At 42.7% G+C, this 14,784-nt stretch overlaps 1 protein-coding gene across 3 annotated transcripts in view; it reads left to right on the top strand.

The window, feature by feature from the left end:
• Positions 1-920: 920 nt before the first annotated feature.
• Positions 921-14,784, top strand: part of LOC139748608 (uncharacterized) — a 158,350-nt gene continuing 144,486 nt past the window's right edge. For all 3 annotated transcript variants that reach the window (XM_071661751.1, XM_071661743.1, XM_071661744.1), the window contains exons 1-2: positions 921-1,064; positions 2,639-2,830. The gene's annotated coding sequence lies outside the window, so the exon portion shown is untranslated. The remainder of the gene's footprint in view (positions 1,065-2,638; positions 2,831-14,784) is intronic.

The raw sequence follows: 14,784 nt of genomic DNA, 5'->3' as shown, positions 1-14,784 counted from the left end.
GGAGTGGTGAGATTGATTCATTGATGCCTCAAGAGGTCTAAAATTAGACGAGGCACCAGGAAGACACAAAGACACAGGTTACGCTTTTCTAGCCCTAGTGCCTTCGTGTCATCACTATAAGTGTTGCGACAGATGGATAGGATGACCTGATCTTCAAAGTCTTGTGACGTCATGTAAGACGGTCCAGCGCCCTCGCGTCACTAGGCTTGCTTGCCTCCTATGGTCGACCCTGATCACGCTCTTCTCTGAAAACGACGTCCGCTCGATTGTTAATATAATTCCAGCGGATTATAGAATGTTTATATTACTCACATCCTTATACTCTGAGTAATCGTACCGTAAATTCAATATAATCAAATCTTACTGTAGGTGTTTTGTTTATATATATATATATATATATATATATTTTTATATATATATATATATATATATATATATATATACATACATATATATGTATATATATATAATATATATATATATATATATATATATAGAGAGAGAGAGAGAGAGAGAGAGAGAGAGAGAGTTGTTTTATGCTTGTTTTGTATATGTCTTATCGAGTGGCCCCGTTTTTAAAGCACCTGTCTGTTGTTATATATATATATATATATATATATATATATATATATATATATATATATATATATATATATATATATATATATAGATAGATAGATAGATAGGCCTGAAGCTGAATGACAGCAGATTATTTAATCAATAACATTGTCGCATCATTTGCCTTAGATCAATAACATAGTTACATATTCATTAACAACAAGTTCTTCGTTGTAGGCCTTATTAACACATTTATATAACAGGAGGTGCAGATAGCTCGATTGGGAATATTTCAGTCAATGTTGCACATCAAAACGTTGCAGAGTGGGTGGGAAGCAGTGCTAGCGACCCCTGGCAGCTCGCCAGCCGGGCCTGGTGGTGGTCATGGATACCAAGCATATTTAGCCCAACACCCAACACTCTGACTCCACTCTAGGCGCCAGGGTCGTAATCCAAACCATTCCACCAGAAACCCAAACTATAAAGTGCTACTCTGATAGAGAACAGTAAGTGCTGAAACAAAGAAAAAGAGGAAAAGAAGTGTACAATCTCGTAGGTTCACCGTGGCAGCGATGTACGGCGGCTATATGGTGGTGGTGGTGGCGTGAGACTTGACAGATAACATCGGTATTCCCAGTTTATTATTCAGTGTTCTGAGACGTTGTGGCCCCCAGGTGGTGAGGCCTTCTTCTGATGTAAACACCCACTTCACGAAAAGTACATCACAAACGGACATGTAGAATAATTGGACTTGCCCTACGTAGCTCTTAAGTAGGTCTCATATAACAGTAGTGATTATGCATCACGACAGAGTTCATGCTTATTGTCAGTGTAATACCATCCCCCACAGGAAAACCTGCGAAATGCAGCAGACTTTATGATCGTTCCACCAGCTGTCGTGGTTGACGAAGTTGTTGTGGGTCAAGGTCAGCAGTGCGCCATACATTGACGTCAGGCAATAATCGCTGGGAATAATCACGCTAATAAGCATCACCGTAATGCACTTAAGTCTTGTAAAAATAACTTGAGGATAAGCTTTGATACTGAGGTCATATATTGATTATTACGGTAAGTCAAAATCGTCGTCTTGCGGCTGACTTTTTAATCCTTGGCGGGAGGCAGTGCACGACGGTATAATGTAAATTGCTCCCATGAATTCCCAGTAGATCGAGTCTGGCAGTGAAGTAATTCGTAGTGGGACGTGTAGTTGAGGTCAGCACATACCATACCAAGCTCATTTGTTTGTGCCTAGAGATTCCAGCGAAGTTTTAATTCATAACTTTTGCTCTGTATGATGTTTGTTGTGGGTTCACTCGTAATGACCACTGTGATGATCCATCGAATCCAACAACATGCAATCCTCTTATATCAGCAGAGGCGTATGTTTATAATAGTATGCACATTAACATATATTGCTCAGTTTAAACTCTATACCACAATGCATAGATGGACCTATATTGACTTTCATACTAACGTAAAGGTTTGATAAATCAAAATGTTCGTTTTTTCCCATCATTTCCTTCGTTAAAGCAGACATTTGTTATTGATGGAAATAAGTTGTGTACAGTAGTATCAGAAGGTAAAGCTTTTTAGTGCATTTCCTAAAGGATTGGCGTGGCTTAATACGGCCACCCTAACGCCCTGCACTATGACTTACCGACCTTACCGACCCAGTTTAGAATTGGCATGAATAATTGCACGGCCACGTGAGTCCAGCAAGAACACTCATTCAAGCTACATAATACCCCACAATTTGTTACGCCTGCTAACTCGACAGCATTCATAACACACTTCCAGTAATTCCAGGGATCCCACTATGTAAATTGATACTTCACGCGATCGCCTGGATACATTTGCTTACTTCATTTGTCATTTCCATCTGCTGCTCAGTATCACAAATTTATGATTATTGTATTTTTTTTATAGATTTTTTATTTTATTTTACTATGCGTACTAAACAAAAGGGTGAAATCAATAGCTCCTTATACCAGTATTTTCAAGGCTTAGGATATAGTCTACTGTTTTCAATGCATGAACGCGATACACAGAAAAATAATAGCATACGTTACTTCTTGAAAAGGTTAAGTCCAATGAACGTTGGCGGAGAGTGAAAGCTGTGACAAGATGACTTCGTTGCCCATGTATTGTGTGTGGTGAACCTGATGGAAGAGACGCGTGTGAGCGGCCGTTGGTAACATTATGTCGCTCCCGGGTCCGCTCCGCTCCCCACGCTCATAGCGACCCCCAGCACCTACCATCATCATCTGTGAAGGTAAGTCATCCTCGCGTTGTGTTTGTCCTCACTCACGGCTGGCAGGGGGACTTGACGTGCACCTATTGTTGGGAGTTTTCCTGTGGTGGCATTTATGATAACCTTAACATTTATTAAAGGCCAAGCTGGGTTAGCGATAGTAACAAAGGTGCAGCAGTACACCCCGAGCATGACGGAAACAGTCTAATACGGCTTTTTTCTTTTTCTTCTTTTTCTATCAAGTGAACGGGTTAGAAATTGCTGGTGTCCCTTTTCAGCGTATATAAACAATATTTATCGTCGGCCGAAAACACTTTGTGTCGTGTGTTTTCGCGTTCGTTATGTAATAAGTCTGCAATTGCAAGATATTTTCGGAATAGCACATTAGGAGGGAAAAGATTAAAAGACCAGAGGAAATTGCATACATATTTATGGTCAGTCTAACATGGAAAAGCACTCAGACAGACGGTTGGGTGGTCGTGACAACAACGACTGTATCGCACTAGGTACTTGTCACGTAATGCAGTCAATATTATCCTTAGTAATGAATACTTTGAGATAACAAAAAATGGGAACAACTTAAGAAACATTTTATATATATATGCTGATGGCATGTGCAGTCGGTCTAAAAAAGGTGACGTTTTACCTCTCTTGTGATAGTTGGGTTAGCTGTGTAACGTATACTTCGTTCATTCCGAGATTAGCGCATCTTAGACCCATGTGAAGCGCTTAAATCATAGTAAGATGCGCTAAGCCCGAAGCAATAAACACATAGTACGGTACATACTGTGGCTAAGTAGGTATCAGGTATTCAGCGAGTCGTTGGTTAAAGTCCTGTCGTGAGTTTATGGGCTTCAAGCGGCCTTTTTAAGGAGGTTGGCTAATACAGCGCGCTGTTTATGGCGACGGGTCAACAGGATCGGTAAGTACGAAAAACCAGGTTAGCATGTCGTGGTTTGCAGGGGGGTTACCATTAGGGTTGTGCAAAGTCAATTGATACTTTGTTTTAAATAAGAATAGACAGATTTTTTTTTTTTTAAGTAACATGAAGCAAGATTAAGAGTACTCCAGCGACAACTGGCAACGCTGCCGGTGCAGCTCGGCTGTGGGGGTGGTCTGGGCTTCAGTCTGGGTTGTGACCAGACAGACACTTGTGTATCCACAATGGCACTATTCAAAAACAACAGCAGATCAAGATCCGCTAAGCCTGACAGCTTACTCTTTAGGGAACTTTGCCGTTGACGCTGCGGATGATTTTGGGTGTTCTTTAAGGAAACTAGGATCTTTTATTCAATGATTTTGGATCATGTCTTTAGGGAAACTAGTAACTTTTATTCAATTACTTTAGTTTCTTTTTTGCTTTATGAGGTACGTCAGTACGGGAACTTCTGATAATGGAAATTGTATTGCATTTTGTTGATAATGTTTAGGGTTAAGGGTATAAGCAAGTTTACCGTGCACAAATATTGAGTTCGAGGGTCCTGATACGTGGGTTTCGAATCGTACCCACGATGGTGTACAGGAAAGGTACACCTTATATCATTAAGGCCCTGCAAATCTAAAAATTATTTACTTATTAGATCATCCTGAAATATCTGAATCATCTTGAGTGTGGTGCTTAATTTAAGAAAGAGCATGTAGACTAGATTAGCTTTATAAGCAAATAGACTAAGATTATCTTCTTTATTTACAGTAATTGTACCACAACCCGCATTTAGGAAGGATTAGAACAGTCTTCTGCCTGAGAAGCAGACAGAATGTACAAATTTCTGAGAACAAGACGAAGTGCGCTAATACATTAGGGATGAGAATATTGGAGTGAAATAAATTGTTCTTGCACGTCTGATTGTTTATGAATAGGAGTTAGAAGAGCAAGTCTTTGTGTCCTCCAACTTAGATTAGTGTTTTTCCATGTTGTTCTTAGAAGTAATGCCATGTGACATTCATTATCCTCCGTTGAATTCACTCTGTCTGATGAACAGTTTGTACATTCAAGTACAAGTAAATCGTGTTTTTTTTTCTCTCTCAGCAGTTCTGTTGTTCTCTTTCTGGTGTAACAGTGGATCGTCGGTACAGTGTTATTGGTTCCTTACAATGTCCATTACGTTCACTCTAAAGTCTTGCCTCATAAGATTGTAGGTTCGCTTCATTTTGTGTCTTATGTCTGTTCTCGTAAGAGGACATAGAGAAAACTTCCTTTCTCGGCTTTTGGTTCAGGGTGTGTGCTTTGATAATCAGAGCCTATATTTGTTATTATTTTACCTCTTGCTGAATTGTGTTATTTGAATGTCGTTGGTAAGCGATTTTTTCCAATATATATATATATATATATATATATATATATATATATATATATATATATATATACATTGGAAAGGATCACATTTTTGCGCGTGATCAAGATATTCCTATGAGTCCACGGGGAAATGAAACACGATAAGTTCCCAAGTGCACTTTCGTGTAATATTCACATCATCAGGAGAGATACAAGAAAGAAATATAACTGTCACTTGATATACAACTCTTGAAAATGTTCCGTGTTACAGATTGTTGACATGATTATATTAAACGTGCGATAAGCCGATTCGACCAGCACGAACCGATGCTCCAGACTTCCAAACAAATTGATTTTCAATCCCAATTTCAAGTCGGGTAGAATTTTGCCGTTTCGTAGGGTCCTCCATAATGATATTCGGCGTATGTTGATATTCGCATTGGGTTTGGATGTTTATACGATGATAGGTTATGTGTAAAAGCATCCCGTGTTTTTTTTTTTTTTTTTAGCGGTATATTGAAATATATCATTTTTTCATACAGGTGGAAAGTGGGAAGAAGTTATATTAAAACTGCGCGTGCACGTGGGTACATGTACGCGTGCATATATATATATATATATATATATATATATATATATATATATATATATATATATATATATATATATATATATATATATATTAGATTTCCTGTACGTGCCACTGCTTATTTGTATAATGAATTCTTTGAACTGTGCGGGAGAGAGAGAGAGAGAGAGAGAGAGAGAGAGAGAGAGAGAGAGAGAGAGAGAGAGAGAGAGAGAGAGAGAGACTCCTACACTCGTGGGGCCGTATCTCTTGAACTTTATATGTCATCGAATATCATGTTAAACATTTGTGTATTTACATTAGGCTAAGACGTGCACCATAATGCCCCCGTCTCTGACATCTTTCTTGCATAGACTCTCGATCTGCCTCCTGGTTACTCTGGTGTTGCTTATCTCTCAAAGAACTTCTCACACTCGGCTGTGTTTAGGTCGCCTCCCTCCGATCTCTCGCCCCAGCGTGAACACATAGGTTGGCCTCAGCCCATCATCGTAGCTCACCTCTCGTGATCTACGTACCGTCTTAGTTGCTCTTCTCTCGACCATCTTAATTAGATCTTTGTGCTTCCTAATATTCTGTGACCTGATTTTCAGAGGCATAATCCAATTTTGGTCTAATGTATGTAGGGAAGAGCGGAACATATATTACCATTTGCATACATCTATGTATGCGTGCTTGTGTTGACTGCTGTTTGCGTAGTATTGGGGGAGAGAGAGTTTACACTTGCGATACTCCGTCTCTTAACATTTTATATACTTGTCATGTCTTTGCTTGTGCGAGGGAGTGAAAACACACACACACACACACACACACACACACACGTACCCATTTATCGACCAGGCCCGAGGGGAAGATGAACACCTGGTCTGTTCGTGCACCTCTGCAGGCATCAGTTCATTCATGTAGCACAGGAGAGATTGTATCGTGCGCCCGGTAGTGCTGCTCCATCATCATCATCACGGGAGTGTGGTGGCATGAGCTGCCTGGCGCCTGCTGCCTGTCTCGCCCAAACTGTCGTTCTGCACGGGAGCAACGGCGGACTGGGCTGCAGGCCGGCCTCTGTGTGTCATGCGTCTTCATCCCTCGGTATGATCCTGGAGGGTCGTGCTCCAGGGGCGTGCCCTCGTTCTCGAAATGTTGGATAGTAACTGTCCTGGCGTACTGAAGGTCATCTAGGGTGCGTCTGGAAGAACTGCATGAAAATTATATATATATATATATATATATATATATATATATATATATATATATATATATATATATATATATATATATATGTATATATATATATATATATATATATATATATATATATATATATATATATATATATATATATATATTCTCACATGAATCAGCCACCAGCGCTGTATCATCAGCGAACAACAACTGACTCACTTCCCAAGCTCTCTCATCCCCAACAGACTTCATACTTGCCCCTCTTTCCAAAACTCTTGCATTCACCTCCCTAACAACCCCATCCATAAACAAATTAAACAACCATGGAGACATCACACACCCCTGCCGCAAACCTACATTCACTGAGAACCAATCACTTTCCTCTCTTCGTACACGTACACATGCCTGACATCCTCGATAAAAACTTTTCACTGCTTCTAACAACTTGCCTCCCACACCATATATTCTTAATACCTTCCACAGAGCATCTCTATCGACTCTATCATATGCCTTCTCCAGATCCATAAATGCTACATACAAATCCATTTGCTTTTCTAAGTATTTCTCACATACATTCTTCAAAGCAAACACCTGATCCACACATCCTCTACCACTTCTGAAACCACACTGCTCTTCCCCAATCTGATGCTCTGTACATGCCTTCACCCTCTCAATCAGTACCCTCCCATATAATTTACCAGGAATACTCAACAAACTTATACCTCTGTAATTTGAGCACTCACTCTTATCCCCTTTGCCTTTGTACAATGGCACTATGCACGCATTCCGCCAATCCTCAGGCACCTCACCATGAGTCATACATACATTAAATAACCTTACCAGCCAGTCAACAATACAGTCACCCCCTTTTTTAATAAATTCCACTGCAATACCATCCAAACCTGCTGCCTTGCCGGCTTTCATCTTCCGCAGAAGCTGGTGACTGAGTTTGGTAAAGTGTGTGAAAGAAGAAAGTTAAGAGTAAATGTGAATAAGAGTAAGGTTATTAGGTACAGTAGGGTTGAGGGTCAAGTCAGTTGGGAGGTGAGTTTGAATGGAGAAAAACTGGAGGAAGTGAAGTGTTTTAGATATCTGGGAGTGGATCTGGCAGCGGATGGAAACATGGAAGCGGAAGTGGATCATAGGGTGGGGGAGGGGGCGAAAATTCTGGGAGCGTTGAAGAATGTGTGGAAGTCGAGAACATTATCTCGGAAAGCAAAAATGGGTATGTTTGAAGGAATAGTGGTTCCAACAATGTTGTATGGTTGCGAGGCGTGGACTATGGATAGAGTTGTTCGCAGGAGGATGGATGTGCTGGAAATGAGATGTTTGAGGACAATGTGTGGTGTGAGGTGGTTTGATCGAGTAAGTAACGTAAGGGTAAGAGAGATGTGTGGAAATAAAAAGAGCGTGGTTGAGAGAGCAGAAGAGGGTGTTTTGAAATGGTTTGGTCACATGGAGAGAATGAGTGAGGAAAGATTGACCAAGAGGATATATGTGCCGGAGGTGGAGGGAACGAGGAGAAGAGGGAGACCAAATTGGAGGTGGAAAGATGGAGTGAAAAAGATTTTGTGTGATCGGGGCCTGAACATGCAGGAGGGTGAAAGGAGGGCAAGGAATAGAGTGAATTGGAGCGATGTGGTATACCGGGGGTGACGTGCTGTCAGTGGATTGAATCAAGGCATGTGAAGCGTCTGGGGTAAACCATGGAAAGCTGTGTAGGTATGTATATTTGCGTGTGTGGACGTATTTATATACATGTGTATGGGGGTGGGTTGGGCCATTTCTTTCGTCTGTTTCCTTGCGCTACCTCGCAAACGCGGGAGACAGCGAAAAAAAAAAAAAAAAAAAAAATTATATATATATATATATATATATATATATATATATATATATATATATATATATATATATATTGATAGATATTTACATTATAAAGAAAAGAGGTTAAGGATTATTCTCCCGGCATTCCATAGCTGTGTAATGAGCGATGTTTGTCATATGTCTGTCACACTCGCCTGTGCTCGGCCAGTGGGATTCTTGCCGTGCATCAGGTCCGTGACCGGTCGTGCAGGCCTCAGTGTGGCGGGAACCTGGTCAGCTCACGACGGTCTGGTGATCTGACGCTTCTTGGAATGGGTTCAAGTGCCGCTCCAGAGGTTCCGTTTTCTAATGGATTTAAATCGTCCTTAATATGTTGACTGTATTGATCGTCACTTTTCGTGAGGGAAGCTTGTTACCCGTATCTATAATGCCTCGGCGCCTGTGTTCACTCTCTCACGAACTCGGAAGGTGTAAGTTCATATGAGCTGGTTCATTTCCGACCGGGAGGATGATAGTGTAGTTTTATTGAGGCCTTTCCTAAACCTTGTTCATGTTCTCAGTATGTTTCTGTGCCACTGTCTATAGACGTGTTAGACGGGCGGCGGCGGCCAACATGCCCGGGGGAGGGAGATAGGTCGCGCTGCTTCCGTCTCTAACCTTTTTAAATGTCGCAGAGTTACGACACCTCATTCTGACTTCTCGAATTCGACGGCGCGACCTCTAGATACGCATGATGGCCTGGTCTTTGTGTATGGGATAACCTACTTGTGTTGTATATATATATATATATATATATATATATATATATATATATATATATATATATATATTTTCTTTTTGCCGCTGTCTCCCGCGTTTGCGAGGTAGCGCAAGGAAACAGACGAAAGAAAATGGCCCAACCCACCCCCATACATATGTATATACACACACGTCCACACACGCAAATATACATACCTATACATCTCAATGTACACATATATATACACACACAGACACATACATATATACCCATCCACACAATTCACACTGTCTGCCTTTATTCATTCCCATCGCCACCTCGCCACACATGGAATACCATCCCCCTCCCCCCTCATGTGTGCGGGGTAGCGCTAGGAAAAGACAACAAAAGCCTCATTCGTTCACACTCAGTCTCTAGCTGTCATGCAATAATGCCCGAAACCACAGCTCCCTTTCCACATCCAGGCCCCACACAGCTTTCCATGGTTTACCCCAGACGCTTCACATGCCCTGATTCAATCCACTGACAGCACGTCAACCCTGGTATACCACATCGATCCAATTCACTCTATTCCTTGCCCGCCTTTCACCCTCCTGTATGTTCAGGCCCCGATCACTCAAAATCTTTTTCACTCCATCTTTCCACCTCCAATTTGGTCTCCCACTTCTCGTTCCCTCCACCTTCGACACATATATCCTCTTGGTCAATCTTTCCTCACTCATTCTCTCCATGTGCCTAAACCATTTCAAAACACCCTCTTCTGCTCTCTCAACCACGCTCTTTTTATTTCCACACATCTCTCTTACCCTTACATTACTTACTCGATCAAACCACCTCACGCCACACATTGTCCTCAACATCTCATTTCCAGCACATCCACCCTCCTGCGCACAACTCTATCCATAGCCCACGCCTCGCAACCATACAACATTGTTGGAACCACTATTCCTTCAAACATACCCATTTTTGCTTTCCGAGATAATGTTCTCGACTTCCACACATTCTTCAAGGCTCCCAGGATTTTCGCCCCCTCCCCCACCTTATGATTCACTTCCGCTTCCATGGTTCCATCCGCTGCCAGATCCACTCCCAGATATCTAAAACACTTTACTTCCTCCAGTTTTTCTCCATTCAAACTTACCTCCCAATTGACTTGACCCTCAACCCTACTGTACCTAATAACCTTGCTCTTATTCACATTTACTCTTAACTTTCTTCTTTCACACACTTTACCAAACTGTGTCACCAGCTTCTGCAGTTTCTCACATGAATCAGCCACCAGCGCTGTATCATCAGCGAACAACAACTGACTCACTTCCCAAGCTCTCTCATCCACAACAGACTTCATTCTTGCCCCTCTTTCCAAAACTCTTGCATTTACCTCCCTAACAACCCCATCCATAAACAAATTAAACAATAAACAACCCCCTTTTAGTCGCCTTCTACGACACGCAGGGAATACGTGGGAAGTATTCTTTCTCCCCTATCCCCATGGATATATATATATATATATATATATATATATATATATATATATATATATATATATATATATATATATATAGAGAGAGAGAGAGAGAGAGAGAGAGAGAGAGAGAGAGAGAGAGAGAGAGAGAGAGAGAGAGAGGGTTTTCATGCTCTTAGGGCACCGTCTCGTAAATCACCGACTTATTTTCCCCCCCTTTTTTTTTTTTGTGTGTGTGTGTGTGTGTGCTATGTACACATACTGCTCGTTCCTCTCATCCACTTTTCATCTGAATACAGAATCATCTCTTCATATCATCTGACCTTTCATGCTTACATTCTTATTTTGACCTCGAACTGATCCATGTCCTTGGTTTCGAAGGTGCTTCAGTATCGCTACCTTCATTTCGAGATGAGAAGTTCTGGCTCCTCTCTCCTGTATCCAGGGCGGTTCCATGGCTGTAGTTCATCTCCCTCACTCTAGTTAAAGTTGCCTGGTTGTGCACCTCCGACATACAAATCTATGTTTCCTTTATTCAAGTTGGAGTGACGAGACTGGTGACTTAAGCTCCGATATGAGGCGAACATGTCGGAAATATCATCATTTCTCCTTATATCTTAACGTCAAGGCATTTTATAACGTCGCTAATATCTGTTTGTTGTTGTGTTGATAGGTTAAGTATTACGTCATGAAACAAGACCCTCTCGCATGTCGGGATTCTTCTGTCTCTCCCAGAGAGACGATGATTTCCACGTCTTTTGTCATCATCGCTCAGCCTACGATCTCGGGTGTGTGTGTGTGTGTGTGTGTGTGTGTGTGTGTGTGTGTTGGTAGATACCCGGATCTCCTGTGTGTTGCCCGTCATCCTTGGAGACGTGAAGGTATGACTCGAGTCGCTGCAAGTCATATTTTTTACACGGATCAAGAAGATCAGCGGCTCCGCTACTGTCAGCATCCCCCGTAGCGCTACACTCGCCGCCACTCGTCGCGCGAACCCCGCGGTGACAGACGCGCGTCGGGTCTGGTCGTGTGTCGTCTTGTTCCCTCTCCCACCAACACTGGGGTAATAGCTTCGTCAGCGAGAGAGAGAGAGAGTCCGCCGCTCATGGAGGCCGGTAAATCCAGGTTTTTACTGACCTGTTTATGAGACTGGTTCGTGAGTCATGCCCCGGTACACCAGCTGCCCTGCTTCTGTCTCCGCCCCTATCGACCCGGTCTCCCGTTTTCTTTCATATTACTTTCCATCCCAGCCGTTGACGTGTTTGCTTTCATCTGTCTCTCTCATGCGTCCTTTGTCGTAATGTTCTTTGCTGGATGTATGGTTTCGTATTATATGTCTCTTTCCTATCATTTTTGTACCGTATGTGTGTGTGTGTGTGTGTGTGTGTGTGCCAGGCTATGATAATGTGATTACTATTTGTGTGTGACGGGGAGAATGAATTTTACCATTCATGTTGCCCCGTCTCGTAACCTTGTATTTACGTATATATATATATATATATATATATATATATATATATATATATATATATATATATATATATATATATATACACACCCCGGCCTTCGCTAGTATATGTGTTTACATGCGTGTATATATGTCGTATATACTTGGGTTAGTTATTCACATATTTGTGAATGCCTGTGCGCTACACATACGTGTTCACGTGGGCGAACAACTTGTGTAAAGTCTGCAACTGAGCCGCATGTTTGGCCATTACCGTGTGTCCCCTCGCACGAATGGTCAGAGCACACAACGTATGGGTTCAAATCACTCAGGACTCCTTCCAGGTCGTGTTCGAAAGGCCACATTGGCAAGACAGAACTGTCGAGCCAGATAATGAGTGGTATGATCATGAGAACTTTCCCTACGAGATGCCAAAAGAAGAAGAAGAAGAAAAAAACAAAAAGCTGATGTTGAAAGTGTTCGGTCTATACAGACGAAGCGCAGTTGAATACTGCCACCTCACATGGTCGCCATTCACGCCAGCTGAAATAAACGGGAGAGAGAGAGAGAGAGAGAGAGAGAGAGAGAGAGAGAGAGAGAGAGAGAGAGAGAGAGAGAGAGAGAGTTCAGAAACGCGCCACAGGCAGGTTGGAGGGAGTGGCACCTGTGAAGTGTCATGAGAGGGAGAGAAAGCACTGGGAACCCCACAGCCTGGAGTGAGGACGCGAGATGTGTATGTTAATTCAAGCATGGCGACAAATTGGTGTAGAGAAGAAAACACTGAGAGTAAAAGAGCATCTCAACAAGGAAGGAGAGTAATTATTATGATAACGTAGAACGTGCCCAAAACATGGCCACCAGATGTGATTGAGAGCCAGCTGACCCTTGGATGGAAAGCCTGTGTAGTGTATTAACAAGAGGAATAACCGGGTGCGCAGGTCAACTCCAGAAACATTTAAGATGAAAACTTGATATTTGGCTGAAGACAGTCCCAGATGAACCAAGGACTGATGATTTGGTAACATCGGTGGCGACACAGAGAGGAAATTTACAGTTGAAGTAAGACTTGGTGGTAAGCGCTCCCTACCTATTGCAAGCAAAACGTCGGCGAAGATATTCATAGGTAGGTCGTCAGGCTCTGAGGTCACACGTATGACCTGTTTTCTCATTTTGACTGTTCCACCTCCATCCCATTCCTTCCGTTCCTCTATTTCTCCTTTTATCTTCTCGTTCCTCTCCTCCTCCTCTCTCCCTCCCTGCCTCCATTTCCGCGTTACATTAGAGGAGTTTACTTCTAAGTGCAGCAATAGTGTGTGTGTGTGTGTGTGTGTGTGTGTGTGTGTGTGTGTTGACCTTCCACTTACGTTCATTATGCCTGGTTGCTTAGCTTGGCAACATCATGGCTTGACCTTTTACGTGTGTGTGCGTGCGTGCGTGCGTGCTTGCTTGCTTGCGTTCCTTCATATTCGTGTATGCACGGATACGTGAGTGTTTGTGCATGTGTATGTATAAATACGAGTGTGTGTGTGTGTTTGTGGAAACGTGTATGTGTATCTGGTCACATTACATGGCTACAGGCTCGTATCACCTACTCTTGGCCTCATATGACCACTGGCCAGATAGATAAGCGAAGATTACACGAGTTATATAAGGAGGTGGGGCGACGTGCATCTGTCTGGGTGGGACACCAGCGAGAGGCAGCCCCACCCCGACGGAAGATTGCCTCACGGGGTCCGTCTGTACACGGTAGCGCCGGGCTGGAGAGTGTAGTAGTGTCCACTGGAATCTATAGAATGGTCAAGAATTATCGGTGTGTTTGACTGTAAACTGTGAGGTTATCTGGCAACGGTAAATGATGGGATGAATCTGTATAGATAAATGGGGTACGTATATATATATCCTAGCCTGGGCCAGGTCGTCAAAGACCAACTCTTAGGGGTGGATGTAAAGCTGGGTTGACTGTGGACCAACTGCCGCAGCCAGGATTCGAACCAGTGCGCTCGACCCTTGGGCGGCCCGTGAACACGTCACTGTCAGGAACGCTAACTGCTATACCACAGGAGGTCCATTAATCTTGTGTTCAGAAATGGTTTGTCCCGAATATCACATTCTTATTCCTGTAAATGTAATTAGAGAGAAGACGTATTAGAAATTAGAGTCGACATTATACCACCCTTAACAGGGAGGTGCACTCCCGTTTTCTCTCTGCGCCCGTGTGAAGGCCAGAGGTTACACCGCCAGGAAGGTGCTGGTGTTCCTCATGAGCTCCTCCTCCTCCTCCGCCTCCTCCTCCTCCTCCAGCAGCAGCTCAGCCCAGGGCGCGTGTGGGTGAGGACCTTGACGATGGACGTTATCAATTACCAGACGTCATTCATCCTCGGTGATTAATCACCTGAGGATTGTGTCTGGATAACGTGGGTGGTAACGCTGCTGGCCGATCGCTCAGCTGTATATATATAT

The sequence above is a fragment of the Panulirus ornatus genome, chromosome 5 (assembly GCF_036320965.1).
Source record: "Panulirus ornatus isolate Po-2019 chromosome 5, ASM3632096v1, whole genome shotgun sequence".
Classification (NCBI taxonomy): Eukaryota; Metazoa; Arthropoda; class Malacostraca; order Decapoda; family Palinuridae; genus Panulirus; species Panulirus ornatus.
The sequence above is the reverse complement of the archived record's forward strand: the minus strand, read 5'-3'. Positions and strand labels throughout refer to the sequence as shown.